The following is a 19,968-nucleotide window of genomic DNA, read 5'->3' on the forward strand; positions in this document are numbered from 1 at the left end:
TGTCCGCTGTCAGAAATGTTATACTCAAATCTTTATTTTTATTTGGTAACCTCTGGCCTCAAATTACTTATTGATGAGGTGTATATTATCTCCCTACCATCTGTTGTAGAAGATAAAAGTAGCATTCTATATGCTAGGAATGTGCATTTATTGTGTGACTAGGTAGAAGTGACCTCAATTCCAACAAATTGCTGCAATACATATATCCTTAAAATCAGCTACAAAGAGGTCAAAATAGCACATTCAGCAAATTTCTTACAACATATAATTGTTGCAACACCAATAGCCTAATTTGGCAAGTCAACTACTTTAGGAATAAAAATACATTTTAAATTTTAATCAATTTGGGAAGATCACCCAGACATTATAATAATTAAAGTTAGCTACTTTGCTTTCTTTCTTTTTTTAAAAAAAAAAAAGTACTGAGGCTTGAACTCAGGGCTTGGGTGCTGTTCCTTAGCTTTTGTACTTAACTGGTACTCTAACACTTCAGGCACAACTCCACCTCCACTTGTTTTTTCTTTTTGTGTGTGTGTGATTAACTGAAGGTAAGAGTTTCACAGAATTTTCTGCTTGAGCTGACTGAACTCTGATCCTCAGATCTCAGCCTCCTGAGTAGTTAAGGTTAGTATAGGTGTGAACCATTGACACTTTTGGATCATACGAAGTGTTTCAAAGTTCTCTTTTGAAAAGCTAATCGCTTTTTAGTGATTGCAATTGATGAATATATTCATCTACTCTCCAATGTGTTAGATAGACCTGGAATCTAGCTTAAGCCTTAGCTAATCTCCATATGATAATAGGATGCTCAGCTACCCAGGTAATAATCTGAAATAAATATATATACCCAGTGCATGACAAAAGTATCATATCAAAATTACATTTTCTCAATGATAATATAATGGAAATCAATCTTTACTGAGCAGTATTTACTATCTGCGCACCCAGTTTAATCCAGACATGAAAATTTTGCGTGGTTTTAAGACATAATATTCTTAGATGTCTGCCTGTAATGCTGTATCTACATATCTTTTCAGGTATTTTATATTGTATAATGTGTTAAATCAGTGAAATGTAATTATAACATTATTTTAGATGTTTGAAACTAAACTTTCTTACTACAATATCTAGTTATTTTGAGAAATTATGAAAAGTAAACATTCAATTTTTTATAAATTTAGTGAGTATTTTATCTACCACCATACTGAGCATTTTATTGGCCTCTCCTGTGTATAATTTGTTAAGTCCAAATTTTTATTTTGCTATAACTTTTATTCAAAATGATTTTTATTCACAAGAACTTCATTGATATTTATGTCTTTGTTTGGTTCAAATAAAATGCAGACGCCAGGCATTGGTGACTCATACCTATAATCCTGGCTACTCATGAAGCTGAAACCTAAAGGGTTGTATTTTGTTTGTTTGTTTTTTGCGGAAGTGGCACTATGGCTCAAGTGGTAGAGTGCTAGCTTTGAGCTGAAGAGCTCAGAGACAGTGCCCAGGCCCAGAGTTCAAGCCCCACAACTGACAAAAACAAAAAACAAAACATTTAACTTGTTTTTTGATCAGTCTTGGAGCTTGAACTCTGGACTAGACACTGTCCCTCAGCTCTTCAGCTCAAGGCAAGTGCTCTATTTCTTGAGCTATAGCACCACTTCCTGCTTTCTTAGTGGTTTATTGGGGATAAGAGTCTCACAGACTTTCCTGCCCGGCCTGGCTTTGAACCATGATCCTCAGATCTCAGCCTCCTGAGTAGGTAGGATTACAGACGTGCGACACTGGTGCCTGGCAAGGATTGTATTTTGAAGACAGTTGAGCAAGAAAACAAGCAAGAATATGAAGCCTTCAGTTCATGCCCTGGTACCTGCACAAATAAAATAACAACAGAAAAAAAAAAGACAAGAGAAAGAGAGAGAGACACGAAATCTCTTTTATATCTTCTTCTAGTCAAACCTGTAGCACCCTTCTGGTATAAACATTTTTTTGTATAAACCTTTTATATTAGCTATATTCCTAGCATATCTTAACTTCATATTCTTATTTTATCTTTAATCACATTTATTCATCTCTGCATTTTTCCTATTATATATAAACATATATGTGCCATTTTTATAATTATTAGGGGAAGAATTATAAATAAACAGAAGGAAAAAATACAAACTGGGCATGTTGGCTCACATCTATAATCCTAACTACTTGGGAAGAATGTTCCCAACACCTCCATCCACAATAACAACAAAGGAAATAGGATGATCACTGTCCCACCCACCCTGGCAAAATGTGAGACTCCACAAAAGCAAAAAGAGCTGGGGACATGACTCAAATGGTAAAATATTTGCAAAGAATATTTGCTCAACACTCTGAGTTCAAAACTTTAAAACATAATACATTGTACAAGTGTATAGCCCCTAACCAGTTAACAGACACTCTTATAGATAGACTATAATAGAAATGTGTCCCTATCTTGGGATTCATTTCACTTAACTTCATCTAATATGGTCATATGTACATAACTTTTGACCTTTTCTGCTTGTCTGGTAAGATTATCCTAGACATATACTAGTTATTGCAAATAAGGGAAACCCTGGGACCTATGTTTCTTTGGGACTGGCTTACTTCACTTAATATAATTTTTTCCAAATCTTTCCATTTCCTAACAAATGGGGTGGTGTCATTCTTTCTGATGGAAGTATAGAATTCCATTATATATATATATTCCACATTTTTTTGAACCATTCATCTATTGAGGAGCATCTGGGTTGGTTCCATATCTTAGCTATGGTGAATAAAGCTGCAATAAACATACTTGTGCTGGTAGCTTTAGTATGGCCTCGTTTGTGGTCATTTGGGTAAATGCCCAAAAGTAGAATTACTGGATCATAGGGGAATTCTATGTGTAGTCTTTTGATGAACCTCCATACTGCTTTCCAAAGTAGTTGAACAAGTTTACATTCTCACCACCAATGAAGTAAGGTTCCCTTCTGTCCACATCCCCTCCAATATCTGTTGTTATTAGAGTTCTTGATTATAGCCATTCTAACTGGGGTGAGGTGGAATCTCAATGTTGTTTTGATTTGCATTTCTTTTATGGCTAGGGAGGTTGAGCATTTTTTCATGTGTCTATTGGCATTCTTATTTAAATCCCTTCTTTTACCTCTGAGAAATAAGGAAAGCAAAACAGTACCTTTACAAAAGGGTAAAGAAAATTAGTGGAAGGACTCTGCTAGAACTGTACTTAACTTTGCACTTAATTTCCCACTTTCAAATCAATGTCTACATGGTTCCGATCTTCTTCCTAAATTTCACATGCAGGCAGAAGTGTAGCTTGGATGACATTTGGGTGAATGCTCTGACTTAACTCTTAGCAAACATTCTTTTTTTTTTTTTTTGAATAAGTACAAATATTTAATGTTTCATTATCTCATAAATTATGTAACAACTGTTTATATAGAATTTATATTTTATTGCTTATTATAAACATTCTTTTTTTTTAATTTTATTTTATTTTATTTGAGAACATACTGTACAGAGGGGCTACAATTACATGGGCAGGATAATGCATACATTTCTTACCAAGCATTGCAGCCTCCTCCTTTGTTTACCCTTCACCTCCCTTCCCAACCTCCCCCCTCCCCCCACTTAGCAAACATTCTTGATCCCAAACACCTCAGTGAGGTTCTGCTGGCTTCAGAAGTACTAAATATGACTTTGCAATGCTCTTGCGATCCATGGCTCTCTACTCCTGAATGTTTCCAATCCCCAGTTATCATGTGTGTGAGCTCAGCTATGATCAGAAAGCATACATGCTAACAAGCCTTGCTAGTCTCACAATAGGAAACCTAGAAATCACTAGGTTATTTATAACTGTTTGTTCAGCACCCATGACTTTTTTTCCTCACAGCATTGTGATCTGGAGGAATTAAGTCTTTTCTATTTAATACAAACTGACTAGGTAGACTTCAGTGACTTCTCTTTTTTTTTCAAATTCTTTATTGTGATTAAGTGGTTACATAAATTTCCCAAATTTCACAGTATTGTGGGATAGTGAAGCTTAGTTAAAGTCACAAACACATTCTAACTTTCATGGGCAAATTTTCTATCGTGGTCTATAACTTTTATGAGTCCTATGAGCTCTGATAGTACAGTTATTTCTTCCACATTGGGTGATATGTACATTTCTTTTGTTTTGAATAGCATCAGCTGTTCCTTTTTTCCCACTCGTTTCCTTCTTACAATCACTGCCATTAAGTTGCTTAGTTTGTTTTGATCAATGTCCAGTGCAGCTGATGGGTCCCACTGTTGTATATTTTTCTCTGATTCCCTCTAGTTCTATGTCCTCCTCCTGGTTTCCCTCCGGTGTGCACATATATACCATATATGTGATCAGCAGCATGGGGTTATTTAGTGGTGATTCGACCAGATGAGTGGAAGTCCTTTGTTTCTTAATTCTTGTTAACTTTGTCATATCACCTTACATTTTGGATTTAACATCCACTTATCAGGGAGACCATGTGCCATTTGTCTCTTTGATCTTGGCTTTCCTTGTTCAACATAATTTCTTCTAGTTCCATCCGTTTCCCTTCTTAATGTTGAGGCAGGCATGAGATCTGAGGGACAGTATTCTATCATTTGAATTTCTAGCAAAGAATCTAAGAGATTGTCCCAGATAAAAAGGGGTTTTCAGAATGCTACATCATAAAATGAGCATACAATAGGAGAAATGACTTCTCAAATGTGAATAGGTAAGTAAACCAGAACTTTGAATGACTTGTAAGAATTATCTCCAAAAAGATATTGCTCATTAAATAGAACTACTTTCATGATAATAAATGATAGAAAGAAAACATGAAATTCAATAGCTCTCCTGAGGAATGTAGCAAAAAGAGCCAATGTCATTAGGAACTGGACTTTAGACAAGTTTTTAACATCTCTAGTCTTCAACTTCCTTATCATAGGATAAGAATAGTCACGCTATACCTCATAAAATGTTTCAAGGATTAGGCATTCTATGTAAAACACTTAAAATATTTGTCCTGGATTAAGGAGTAATACAGATCTGCAATTTCTAGGACTATAGAATCTGTGATGCTAAAGCTCCAAGAAGTTCAAGCTATCAAAATAATAGCTTGGGATAATAATGGGGTTACATTCTGTACATTCTGTACATTCTGTAACCCCATTAATGTAATGGGGAGAACATGAAAGTTATATTTAGTCAAAAGTTTTACTGTGAAATGAAAATGAGAGAAAATATCTTTAAAAGAGCAACATCTCATATTTTGAAGGCGTCAGGAAAGGATCCATGAGGAAGAAGAGGTAAGTGAGGGTGAAATACCGTGAGTCTCGGCCTAAGATTTTTATGGGAGTCAAGAGATCCAGAACAACAAAGTTTTCCTCAGAGAAGTGAATTTTTGCTCTGAATTTGAGAAGTAAAGTAAAAACATGGTGTTTACAGGGAGAAAAGATGGTTAGAAATGGAGAGGGACTATGAAATTGGGACTATCAGCAAAAGGAGAGAGAGCAAGTGAATAAATATGAGGTTAGGCAAAGATACAGAAAGCTAGAAAATGATACATTTTTCTGAACTTCAATGAGATTTTTCTGCTACCTCCCAAAATTTAAATAGGAAAGCTATAGGAAAATTATTTCCATAAATCAGGAGTATAAAATAAAATATGTCTTAAATGGCCTGTTAAACTAAGCTGTTCAAAACCAAATGCTGATTTATGATAAAAGAATGGGCCTGAGATTCAGATTAGATCAGGCATATAATAGAATAATAATTTTTCCAAGTGGAAACAAATGAAAAGAGAATCTGTTGATGTGCCTTCCACTTCTTTGATTCCATGAACTTAACTCGATGGTGCATGTAGTTGTTGTTGTTTATCAAGAATACCTAAGATGAATTCCAAGGAATCAGGGAATCCAACATAAAATGATATTTACAAAGAGAAGTGCCACCGTTTCTGGAACAATGAATGAATCTACTTCAGCTGTACCACTAAGGAAAACCTGACGCACTCCCAAGTATTGGCAATGGGGAAGGAAAAGAATGGGCAGAGGCCAACCATGATACTTTTTATTTTTTAATGAACTGATTTTACTCTACAAATTCTCATCTTAATAGAGATATTATAGGTCTTTTATCTCTTCTGGTGTCACTTCTGTTTGAATTCTTCAGTTCTTGTTCAAATATTAGAAAAGTCATGCTCAGATTTTTTTTTTTGGTTACTTGAATTCAGGCATTAGGTGCTGTCTGTGCGCTTTTGTGCTCAAGACTAGCTCTTTATCTCTTTGAGCCTCAGGCTGGCTTAGAATCATTATCCTTATCTCCTAAAACTCCTGAGAACCTAGGATTATAGGCACGGGCCACTAGTATTTGGCTATCAGATGGTTCCTAAACTTATGGGAGGCATTGTTCCAATGGGCATGCCATAAGAACTTTTGAATATCTCCCAAGAGTAATATAAAAGTGTTTCAATTGCATTAAGTTCAATACTTCCTGAATGGTACCTAGTGATTCAGTCAAGAAATTATTGCAACCAAAGAGAGCCCTTGTAAAAATGGAAATTCTCCACAAATATATGTCCTGAAATTGCTTAGGTCTTAGAGGATTCTACTTGTAGTTCATGCAGTGGAGTTCCAAGCACATGAACAGTTTATTTACACAATCCAATCATTAAACCTTTCATTAAAATGGCTATTATAATGATGATCAAAATAATATAATTTCATTCCATAAGTTTAGACTAGAGACTAAGCACAAGATGAGTTATGAACATAGTTCTCTCAGCCCCAGAGTATTTCTTACAGCATAGAGCTGTCATTTTGCTAAGTAAGGTTATAGTTTGCAACACAAGGCCCCTAAACTCTAGACAACTTCTCTACCTGACAATTAGCTAGAAAAAAAAACCTTAAATTATTATCTGTAATACTGAATATATTTGCTGTTTCTTGGCTTCCTGGTATTCAATTCCTTTCCTGTCCCTTTTTAGTATTCTGTTCTTCTGGGTAGAATTTCCCTATGATTAAGTTTCTAATAAGACATGTTCTAACTTCTGCCTTTCATTGTTTCCCACACTGAAAATAAAAAAGGAAAAGAAAACTAGATTCTTAATTTGTATTTCTCTTGAAACAACTAAGCAGTAGACAACATCTTCTGAATGTGATCTATGAAATATGTATTTTAAACATCAAAAAAGGATGCAAAGATGGAATGGTTCTTTAAAATTTTAATCTATTACCACAAGAACACTGATGAATAGATCAGATTTTGCAAATAACCTAGCCTTATAAACTTCTTTGGGGTTTTGCCCATTTTTCTAATCCAGTTGCAGACTGATTTCCAAGGAAAGGATATTCTTTAAGTATCTTTTAATGCTAAAAAAATCCTTTTTATGTAACTTGCTATCCAAAACACCTTTATTGATTCCTAGAGATAAAACTGGCTACCTTGGATCATTACCATCACAGACAGAAACAGCATACAAGAATTACAGATATAATTTTTTCTTTACTAGGGGGATTGTTTAGGCCTTGTGTTTACTAAGCAAGCACCCTACCACTTGAGCCATGACCCCAGTACTTTCACTTTTAGTTTGTTTTTCAGATAGGGTCTCCAGTTAACACTGGGTAGGCCAACCACAGATCACCATCCGCCTATCTCTTCCGCCTATCTCTGCTTTTCTTGTTGCTGGTATTACAGATGTGAGCCACCATTCCAGGCTTTCATATATAATTTCCACTGTGAGATTTTTTTTTGCTTTGTATGCTAACCTTAGAATCTAATTTTCACATACTAAATGATTCTAATGAGTACCATCTATCATCATGAAATATTGGAAGCAGCCTAAACATTCAACATTTGGAGAAGTCTCCAAAGATTAAAAATGTATAGGCTATATGTGAAGTATTATGCAACTATTGCAGTATCACTTGTATATTATTGTCAAGTAGTATTAATAGTATGACTATGTATTTACTCATTATTCTTAGAAAAATGGCTTAAAGATTTATGTGCTGCGTGGGTTGAGTGACTTAGTTATGCATTTATCTATCATTAAATTTCTTAAAATTAGCATAATTTTCTTTGAAATTAATTATAACAACTTAACAATGCTAGTATAAATAAATGAGAAAAAACATAGCATCTTATAGCTGAATACCTTTTCTATTTTGATTTCTAGATACTTTCTCAAATCCTTTATTTAAAAAGTAAAACTGAACTTTTCTAAATGATAGCTCTAGCTTTGAGAAATTAAAATTATGAAAGTTTTTACAATTTATCTTGTTCATTTGATGTGAACATCTTTCAACCTGTTGCTTAATTTTAAAACATATTGACTTTGCTTTTGAGTTTCAGAAATTAAAATTCAGGAAAGACTATTTAAATCAAAATTCCCCTACTTGGTCATTCTTCCTTTCCCAGATAGCACCCCAAATGACACATTCCTTAGTAATCCTATGCCCACCTTCAACTCACACAGAAATCAATTCATTATAAAAATACACTTGCTTGTGACTAGAAATAATTCTCAATGCATTTTATCCTTTATAAATCTTGCAGAATCTTATAATTTTGTTTACATTATTTTTTATGTTTTTGGTATGGTTACTCAATACCGATGAATATTTATCTGATGTTATTCCATATTTAAGTATATTTAAGCAAGACAATAAAGGATAATAAATTTAGGGAGAGTTTATTTGGAACATGTCAGACTATCAGATCTTTTAAATCAATGGAAGTATAATGAGTTACTTAACTATATAGATACAGACTAACATATACTGAATTATTTACTAATCTCTAAAAATGTACTATTATCTTAAATATAAATGTTTTAAGACAATTGGGCATTTTTAAATGTTAACAACAATGAAATCACTAGAACAAAATATGGACAATATGTCCTAAGTAAAATACACCAAAGAAAGAAATCACAAGATTAATGTATTCACAATAGAAAATAAAAATATATTATGTTAAAATAAAGAACAAAGTAAAATGTTACAGATTGACAGTTAAAAAAGAGCTTGCTATCATCATGTATAATAAAATCTATTTAATTATTATGAAGCAATCCCTGAAGGTATTGTACACTACACACACACACACACACACACACACACACACACACACCACAATTTAAATAGTAAAGGTCTATCAGATGTCCATCACGTTAACAAAAATAAAATCTTGATAGTTGTGTAGACATATGCACACTTACATACTCTTAATATCAGAAAAATTGTTACTCAAGTAAGGCAATTTTAATAACTATCAAAATTGTAAATGCAAATACTATTTTGCCTTCCGATTCTGAGTCTTAGAATATTTTCTAGAGATAAATAGTAATTTTAGTTCACAAACAAATATGCCCATCTCATTCATGTTCATTATTGTTGGTTATATAAATTTATAATAAAAGAATGGAAAAAATTAAATGTTTATCAACAGAAGACTAAACAAATGAATTAGGATATGTTTAGACATTGATAAATAATACAATGATAAGAGTAAGGGCAAAACCAGGCACTAGTAATTCTCATATCTGTAATCCTAGCTATTCAAGGGTCTGAGTTCTGGAGGATTAAGGTAAAAGGCAAATCCAAAAACTAACTGATTCCATACTGGATGCTGAAAAGATTCCATACTGAATGAAAGACTCAAGCAGTAGAGCATCAGTCATGAGCAAGAAAGCTGAATGAGAGCATGAGGCCCAGAATTCAAGCCAGAACTTTTGTATTAGCACTAAATAAAAAAAATGACAATTTAATGTATTTTTTGTGAATAAAATACTAAATATATAATGAAAAAGCAAGGCTGTGTGTACATAATCTAAAGTTTATATCAGTAAAATGTTTTAAAAAGTAATGTGCCCATCCAAGTCATATATTAAGAACTATTTTGTGGTAACATGCATTACTTAGAACTAAGTAAACAAGAATACTCTTTCAACTTTTCTACTTATTATGGTTCTTTTTGTTGATTGCTATTTTATTTATCTACAAGTTTTATGCATGTTTCTTTATTAAGTTTTTTTATTGTGAAAGTAGCATACAGAGGGGTTACAATTACATGAGCAAGGTAATGAGTACATTTCTTATCAAGCATTGTTGCCTCCTTTGTTTCCCCTTATTATCCCTTCCCCTCCTATCTCCCCCCCCACACAAAGTTGTAAAGTTTTTTTTGACATAACATCTCGTACATTTCATTGTCACAATGGGTCCACCTGTATCCCTATTTAAACAATTTGTTTTTTCCCTTCCCCTTCTCAAATTTACCAACAACAAATACAGTGAAAACAGGAGTCATACCATGGGGGCGGGACATACAAAGCAACCTAAAGAAACACAGGTCCCATGATTTCCTTACTTACTATGTTTTAATTTGCTAACAATACACGGTATTTTTAGATGGCAAGAAGAACATTCTTGCATGGGGAACAAGGAAAAGAGCTCCCAAAAAACATATTTTAGTGGATATCCTCTGTATTTTTAGCCAGGGACTACTTGCAAATGTAGATTTACTCAAAAGTGAATGAATCAAAATGACACATTAGCATCATACGTACTCTTGTCTTTTTCTCTGCCTTTCTACAAGGATATCTACTTAACTCCTGGTTCTTGCCATTTCCAGAAGAATCATGCATATGCTTTGAGGACATCTTCCTGGAGAAAAGAATCAACATCACTTCTTTAAAATGAAACCTATAGAACTATTAAAGACCTCTATTATCTTCATAACTTTTAAAATAAAATTTACCAAGTACATTTAAGAAAGATAGCATGATGCTCTACAACCAACACAGAGAATAAATTGGTTATGACTACAGAGAAGCAAATGAAAATATTCATCATCTCACATAATTACCCATGGCTTTGTGGAGAGAATGTCTAAATTTTACAGAAATCCCTAATATAAGTATGAAAGTGTAACTTCCTAGCTATCCATGTTAAACATATAGACACTGTTGCCCAAAAGTAGAATGGAATGGCAGAGAAGACATGATAACTGTTTCATTTTTCTGTGTGAAATTTACCCTGAACACATAATTACATTTGCTTACTTGATTAATAAATATTATGTCAGACAACACCACAGTGAAATATCAAGTATGCCTATGGTGTAGGGTAGGTCCCAAGAATATTTTAATTTGAATTGAATTGGTGCTCTGTTAAATGCCTATCTGACCTGTTTCATGGTCTTTGGCAAGTATTAAAATAAAAAAAATTATCATGTGATTTTGGTTTTTCTAAACTTGATAGTTAATGCTGTACTTACTACTAGATTTAGCATCTCAGGCTACTTAATTCTAAAATTACTCTAAAATCAAAGCACTGGTAAAAAAAATTTGTTATCATCTATGCAATAACTCAGAGTGCAGCCATTAAAAAATTATGTAATCCTGTTATCTGTAACAAAAAAAAAATCATTCAAAACCTAATCTTATGGGGAAAATAAGTTTCAGAGAGTGTATTTGGCAGAGTTCCATGTGTTTGCAATCTAGATCTTATCTGTGTGGACATCTGCAGACATATTCTCAAAAGATATACAAACATGTTGAAGTTTTTTTTTTGTTTTTGTTTTTTTTTGTCGGTCATGGGGCTTGAACTCTGGGCCTGAGCGCTGTCCCTCAGCTCTTCAGCTCAAGGCGAGCGCTCTACCACTTGAGCTACAGCGCCACTTCCGGTTTTCTGGTGGTTTATTGGAGATAGGAGTCTCACGGTCTCTCCTGCCCGGGCTGGCTTTGAACCGCGATCCTCAGATCTCAGCCTCCTGAGTAGCTAGGATTACAGGCGTGAGCCACCAGCGCCCGGCCATGTTGAAGTTTTTAACATGTGAGAAATGGGACATAACATGGGAACTAGAGTATGTGAGAGAATACCTATGCTATGTATCTTGATATCCTGTTTCAAATGTATACTATGTCATGGATTGTTATAGTTTTACAAGCTAAATTCAGTACAAATTATTTTTTTAGAAAAAAGCTACATATTGTGCTCACTTCAGCAGCACATATACTAAAATTGGAACGATACAGAGAAGATCAGCATGGCCCTGCAAATTCATGAAGTGTTCCATATTTTTTGTTTATTGCAGCATTATTTACCATAACTAAGATATGGAACCAACCCAGATGCCTCTCAGTAGATGAATGGATCAAGAAAATGTGGTATATATACACAATGGAATTCTATGCCTCCATCAGAAAGAATGACATTGCCCCATTTGTTAGGAAATGGAAAGACTTGGAAAAAATTATATTAAGTGAAGTAAGCCAGGCCCAAAGAAACATAGGTTTCCCTTATCTGCAATAACTAGTATATGTCTGAGACAAGCAGAAAAGGTCAGATAAGTTGATGTTATGCGAAATGAACCCCAAGATAAGGATTCAAATTTTTTTTCTTTTTGCGATTGTTTCTAACATATTTATAAGATGATTGCTTTGTTGCTTTGTATGTCCCTCCCCCACAGTATAACCCCTGCTTTCACTGTATTTAATGTTGGTATAATTTGTGGAGGGGAAGGGGAAAAACAAATAGTTTAAATAGGGATACAGGTGAACCCTTTGCAACAATGAGATGTACAAGACATTATGTCGAAAAACAAATTTTACAACTTTGGCAGGGGAGGGGGGGGCCTGATTGGGGAAGGGGAAGATGGGAAGGGATGGGAAGGGGAAACAAAGGAGGAGGCAACAATGCTTGATAAGAAATGTACTCATTACCTTGCCCATGTAATTGTAACCCCTCTGTACAGTATTTTCACAATAAAAAAAATGGAAAGAAAAAAAGCTACATATTAATTCATAGAACCAAAGGAGTACTGATTAACAAGTGAGAGCAAATGGAAGATAACATGTGGCATTTCAGAGGCAAGGCCTGCCAAAGGAAGCATGATTTATACCTGTTGCACCTCAACCACACAGGAGACATATGGCCTCTCCTCAGTCCAAGGCAATTGAGAAATGCATTCTAGCCCTGTGCAAGAAAGGAGAGAACAGAAACAGACAAGAGAGACCATCCAGAATTCTCCATATAAGAAATGGTCCTAAAGCATCATGGAATCCTACATTCCTTGGATTGAGAACTAAATTATGTTATATTCGTTCTGTAATGATAGAATAGAACTTAGGGAGAAATGAAGACCAATGTATTTTAGTCTTGGTCTTTGCCTCTGGGTTCTTCTTTAATCCTCTCCAAGCTTTTCTAATGTTCAACCTTTTAAACTGTTAGTAAACAAGAAAAAATTAGTAAGTGTAGTTTCCAAAATTACTCAAGAAAATTATAGAGGAGAAGGGACAATTATACTGTGGGTAAGTTGTGAACACTTTTGAATGGCATGACATTTGCAATTATAATTGCAAATACATTGAACAAGAATTCACACTTGAGGTCCACTATCTCAAGGAAAAGTTAGTGTTCCTTGGGGATTGTTTGTCACATATCAGAGGGCCAAGAAGAGTACTCACTTCCCTACAAAATATTTGTTAACAGAACTAAGACTTGAGCCCAGAGCCCAGTGGCCCTGTGTTTAAGCAAAATGTTAGGTTCCTTTCCCTGCAGACAGAAATGTTGAAGCAAAGGACTAAAACGACACCTACTTCTATTTATGGGGTACTGGCTTAGAAAATAAAAAATTCAAATATCTAACAAACCAAGGCTACTAAAAAATGAAGCCGATATATATTGCAATAAAATAGTATCAATGATTAAGTGTGCAATAGTAATATTAGAGTGTACATCATTATTTATGGCATAGTATCATTATGTAAATAGTTTTGAAATGAACCTCTTAAGAATACACAAAGAAAAATGCTATTGATTTTGAACTCATCCTTACAAAAGGAACAAAGAATTTGGGCAGGAGGAGGGAACTTTACTGAATGTATTTTCTAGTATTTGAACTTGTAAACAGGTACTAATTTGATTCTAATTTGAAGATGTTCTATTTTTTGAATTGGAGTATTTCAAATTTCCATTTGAAATTGTAATTTGATTAACATGGAAAAATGCATATATGTGATGAAAATGATGGCAAGTGTACCTGTACTGGTTTAATGAATTTTTTTTTAATCTCAGACTTCCTCAGCCTAATCCAGCTAGAGGCAGAGATGGTCCGCTAATACTCCTTACTTTCTCCTTCCTCCTGTGCCTGAAAGTAACAATTTTCCAGGTCTCTTAAATGAAGAGGTAGGTGGGGGATCCCACTCTATCAGTACATTACGCACTATTGCTTCATCATAATTCCTTTCATCTTGTCCATTTTTGGTAATCCATGAGACACCTGATATCTCAAACCAAAAATCCTACATGGGTCCTTTCAGAACTCTTGATTCTAGTTCCTGGGATTTCCCTAGGACTGATTCATGTTCTACTTAATTCCAAACACTTCTCCCTGTAGGCTCTTTATCAGCACAGTGAAACCTTTTCCCTGTAGTTAATAGAATGTGAATCAGAACTGGGTAAATCCCCCTGAAATAGAGCTTATTAATTTACATATTTTGTATTTTTACAACTGCACAAAAATAAGAAAAATATTTTATTGGAGACAGAGCAAATAAAAGGACAAAGCAAGCAGAAGGAAAAAGAAATTAGAAATCTCACAGAATGAAATCTCAAGATTTGACAATGGAACACTACTTGATCATTTCAGTCCTTTCCATCAATGAGTGATTGAGCGTAGAATTTGATGAATAATGTAAATCATGTGGCAGAATTTGTTACTGCCTTCTATCCACCTGCATAAGAATCAATGTGATTAGAGAGTAATTTATTTCTTCATTTTTCAGTTTAAATACTGTACTTTTACACAGCCAGGCAAGGCTTTTAAAGCTTCTGTGGATTTTTTCCCCATTTAACTTTATTGTCAAGGTATCGATATACAGAGGGGTTACAGTTACATACGTAAATTAGTGAGTACATTTCTTGTCAAACATCCCTCCCTCATTTTTCTCATATATTCTCTCCCCCAATGTCCCCCCCGGAATGTGTATAATTCATTTCCAACATATTGTCTTCTGAGTATTACTGTTGCATTGGTTCTCCCTTTGTTCTCCTTCCCTTCCCTAATTCAGATAAACGTATATACAAAATCAAAGTGACAATAAGGGATAAGCTATAGGGGGAAAAAATAAAATACACAAGAAAAAAAGAAATAATTTCACACAGAACATTAAAAAACAATAAAAAAACATGAAAAACCTCTTGTTTCCATATCTTGAAGTTCATTTCTCTTAGCATCATCTTATAGTCTCATATATACATAGCTATTGAGTTATTATAATCCTCTTCCAAGACTCTCTTAGACATATACAAATTGCTACAAATGAGAATTTTATAAACAGTTTTCTGAAATGTAGTTTCTAGTTCAGTCATCCTGGGAGCAGAAAGAGCTGAGGTTCTACAAGGCTGCTGATGTACAGACCATACTTCAAATAGAAAGGCTCTAGATTGATCTTAAGAAAGGAACCACAGCACACATAAATGCTGCAAAAGTGTTTGAACAAAGAGAATAGAAAGTCAGGATATACTGACATATAATTTTTAAAAAAGTTCTGTGGAGCATGACATGCAGAGGTATAATAGCATTTTCGTTGAAAACATGAGTTATTGATCCCAACAAACTTGACTGTAAGCAACCAGAAGCATCATCACTTGTGACTTCTGCAACCCCAGAAAGGGACTTAAACCTGCTAACCTTCTGTCAGATAGAACAGCACTAGGTTGACAATGACAGGTGAAATCTTATGATGTTGACGTTTTTGTAAGTTGGAATTGGTAAAGTAAGTCTGGGCAATTTTATAGAGTCTGAACTAATAGCACCAGTCCTATGTTGGTTTTGAACACTAAAATGTATGGAAGATTTGACTGTGCAATTCACAGGGTAAGAATACAATATATTCAAATATACACTTACTCAAATCATGGATATGTGTTTTCAATCATGAAGATGGGAGCAAATCCTTTACCATGAGGGAGACTTCTTGTGTTGTTTTCTTTCTTCTTTTTTTGTCTTATTGGATTAATAAACTTCATTACTCTAGAGTCAGACTATTTCAATTCCAAACCACCTTTACAGCAATGTGACTTTTGGAAAGTTGTTTAGTTTCCCTTGCCTCAAGTTTGTACTCATCTACAAAACACAAGCATAGTAGCGTAGTTACAATAATAAATAATAATGAATAAACTAATAGTTATAAGTTGCAATAGAGTCTAGTAAATAGTAAATGTTATACAAAAGGATAGAAGATAGACAGACACATAGACATTCTGTGTCCATCTATCTGACAACTCTTGCCAAAATATCCTGTTGTTCAATTCCAATTTAAAATTTTTACTCATCAACAAGACAACTGGTTAACTATTGGTAAAAATAAATACAGTGAAAGTTTAATGTTACCCCCTTTTTCTCTGGTACATTTTAGTATTGGCAGAAAAAAAGCAATAGAAATAAAAGAAACTCAAATTTGGAAAAGACATAAAGATGAATGAAATAACTTTCCTCATATTATGGATAAGGAACTTGAGACACAGGGGAAAAAGTTGCTTCAAATATGCACACAACTTAGGGTTGAAAAAAGCCTAAGACACCCCCTTACAGTCTGTCATCTGTCTCTATTCCACTCAGATTTCTTTCCCAGAAAACCTTCAACCAATAGTAACCAAGTGACAGAATGTATTGGAGTGAATTGCATATTTTCCCTTACTTATTTACCCTGTATGGGAGCAATAAGTGAAAACAATTGCAGGTACTTTCATTTTATCCTGACTTTGATTCTTCAGGATAAATATCCAAGAGTAGTATTACTAGATCATAAAGTAGTAGGGGGTGTAAATTTTTGAAACACATATGGTGAAATGTTAAAAACTCTGGGTTGGTTACATAGATGTGGCTCAAGTAGTAGAGCTTCTGCCTAACCAGTGAAGCACTGAATTAAAATCTAACCCCAGTACCATAAGAGAAAAAAAATAGCTTGACATTGGTGTGTATTATAATTCCACCACTCAGGAGTCTGAGGTAGGGAGATCCTGAGTTCAAGGCCAATATTGACTAATAGAAAAATCCTGTTCAAAATAAAAAGGAGTTATTTGGCAGGAATATGGATGTTTTATTATTCTTCAGTTTTATATCTATTTTACTTAGTTGTATAACTATTTTATCTTTAAAATTGTTCTCCTAAAAGATAAAATATAAAGATAATTAAGTGAGTAAAGTGGTTACATCTAGCACATGTCTTGCATTGGTCATCAAAGAATGTGTGTAGTCTAGTTGCCATGGAGACTGAAAGCAAGTAGGAAAAAATGCCCTGTCCTCTTGGGTCTGGACTCTAGTGTGTACCTAAGAAAATACTTTTTTCCTTCTTTCTTTTTTCTCTATGTGTGTATGTGTATGTATGTGTTTGTTGTAACCACAGGTAACTGTGTCAGATAGAAACAATTATTATAATCTGAGGGTTGACAACCTAATTTTCCATGTGATCAGTCTCCTTCTCCACCGTAAGATGATAGAGCCAAGATTAGACTATGTATAAGCCTAAAAGAGAGCCCTCACCAGGAATGGTGTGGAGGGGGTCAGCATCTTGAATTCAAACTCTCCCAGCTTCAGAAATATGAGAGATAAACATCTGATGCTTGAAGCATACCGTTTATGGTGTTCCGTGAGAGCACCCAGAGTTGGATAGGAAAGATATTTAGCTTCATTCCACATTTGAAAAGTAATGACTCACAAAGTATGTCCACACCCTACAGGAGATGCAAATGCCCAAGGCTGAGCAGTACTCAGGAACCTGGCTCTCAATGCACTGATTCTTCATATTCCATCAAGGCACGGGTTTGCTGTGTCTGAAAGAGAGAATTTTATGCTGAAGGTTGTGTGTTCTAACATCTAAGATGCACAAGTGGTCCTTTCCCCAAATATTCCAGGGCTTTTTGTATATACTATCTCTTTTTTTAGTTTATGCTCAAAATGGAGCAAAAAGAGCACAGATTTGGATGAGAACATTTGATCAAAAATCAGGATAAAAATACCTTCTCCTGTGACTATTCATTGATTCTCTTGTTTTAATTGTTACTTCTTATGATTCACTTTAAAAATAAGTCAGAGCCAGAGAGACAAAGGTGTATGTTTTCCTTCATGTGAAAGCTAGAACTAGCTTATATACTAATAAGTAAATACATTAGGTGGTACGAAAACATATACAAATGTATTAACTGAAATATAGTAGGTTCAAGGGAGAACTCAAATAGTGTAATTCCTTAGAAAGGCAAAGTCAAAGTTCAGGAAAATAAATACCAAGTACTTGAAAGGGATGGTATGAGATCATGGGCAGTGGGACAGTAAATGAAGAGGAGAAGGAGGGGAAGGATGCAGTCAAGAATCCAATATACATTCTACAAAAATTAAGATAAGTGAGGGAAAGGGCAGGTTGGGAGGGATGGGTAAAAATGTTGAAAGGGTTGACATTGATCAAGATGTATTGTAATAATAAACTGTTTGGTTAAATGGCAACTCATTTGTACAACTACTTAAAGATAATATTTTTTCAAAAAAGAAAATAGGGGGCTGGGAAGGTGGCTCAGTGGCTTGCCTTACATGCATGTGGCCCTGGGTTTGATTCCTCAGCACCACATAAGCAGAAAATGCCAGAAGTAGCGCTGTGGCTCCAAGTAGTAGAGCACTAGCCTTGAGCTGAAGAGCTGAGGGACAGCGCCCAGGCCCAGAGTTCAGGCCCCACAACCGGAAAAAAAAAAAAAGAAGGAAAGAAAATAGCTAATAATGCCTAAGAGGAAAATAAAAAGTACACATATTCCAAAAAATATCTGTTACTCGTTTTTTAAAAATCTACTATCTGAAATTTTAGAGTCATTTTGCTATCATTAATAAACATATTGAATAAACAAATTTATTAAATAAATACATTAAATAGATTGGGGTATGTTAATACAATGAATACAATACAGAATACAATGTGAATAAAGATAAAAATATCATAATGTGATTTCAAACGCTTATCTCTGAATTTATTCAAAAAGTATTGCTTTCCATTAAAAATGCTTTAAAGAAATATAACCAATGAACAAAGTTAGATGGTACAAAAGCAAAAGTATATATAGGAAAAGCAATAAACTTCATTGTACCCTAGAATTTTGAGAGCTTAGAGGAAAACTAAAAATTTTCATTAATTAAACTATATTAAGGATGCTAGGGGAAACAAAGAAGGAGGCAACAATGCTTGATAAGAAATGTACTCATTATTTTGCTCATGTAATTGTAACCCCTCTGTACAGTATTTTCAAAATAAGATATATATAATAAAAAATAAAAACTATTGAAATCTTAAATTGCCACATCCTTGTAGGATATACTACTACTTAGCTATACTACAACTTAATAAATCTCTTCTTTCAATCAGGTAAAACTAGTCCATAGTTCAGTTCTTTCCTGTGCTTGCGATGTAGGGTATTCATTGTATATCTTTGTGTTTAAATGGTGTACCTTCTTTTCAAGTGTACTTTTAGAATGACTCTTTGGGAAATGAAATTTGTATTTTTTAAACTTCTAGAAGCTTTTGCATAAAGACTTAGCACTTTAGGAGTATGAATAATATTTTTAAGAGTTGTGAATTAGGAATTGTTCTACAAATGTTATACAAGTCAAAGCAAAAGAGAAAAGCTGCATTTGAATAAATGAAGGGTAAAGAAGTTACAGGTTTGGGTCATATGAACTTTACATACTATCGAGCCTTCACTTGTTAAAAGAACAGTAAACAGTATAGGGTTTCAACAAACAAACCTATGATAAGGTTGAACAGTGTTTCTCTAGAACAGACATTTAAAATTTATTCCTGTAAAAGACAAGACCACAAATGTTTTGGGCTTTCCAGGAAAGATGATTTAGGTCAGAACTATTGAACTCTGAGAATGAGAAAGCAGCCAGACACAATATTGTTTAAGGGCTGG

At 34.2% G+C, this 19,968-nt stretch overlaps 1 protein-coding gene and 1 pseudogene across 1 annotated transcript in view; both read left to right on the forward strand.

The window, feature by feature from the left end:
• Tslp (thymic stromal lymphopoietin) overlaps positions 1 to 19,968 on the forward strand; it is a 52,372-nt gene that overhangs the window by 18,805 nt on the left and 13,599 nt on the right. The window lies entirely within an intron of this gene.
• LOC138837528 (U6 spliceosomal RNA) lies at positions 12,004 to 12,094 on the forward strand (annotated as a pseudogene).

Source organism: Dipodomys merriami, unplaced genomic scaffold (genome assembly GCF_024711535.1).
Source record: "Dipodomys merriami isolate MVZ:Mamm:240054 unplaced genomic scaffold, mDipMer1.0.p SCAF_27, whole genome shotgun sequence".
Classification (NCBI taxonomy): domain Eukaryota; kingdom Metazoa; phylum Chordata; class Mammalia; order Rodentia; family Heteromyidae; genus Dipodomys; species Dipodomys merriami.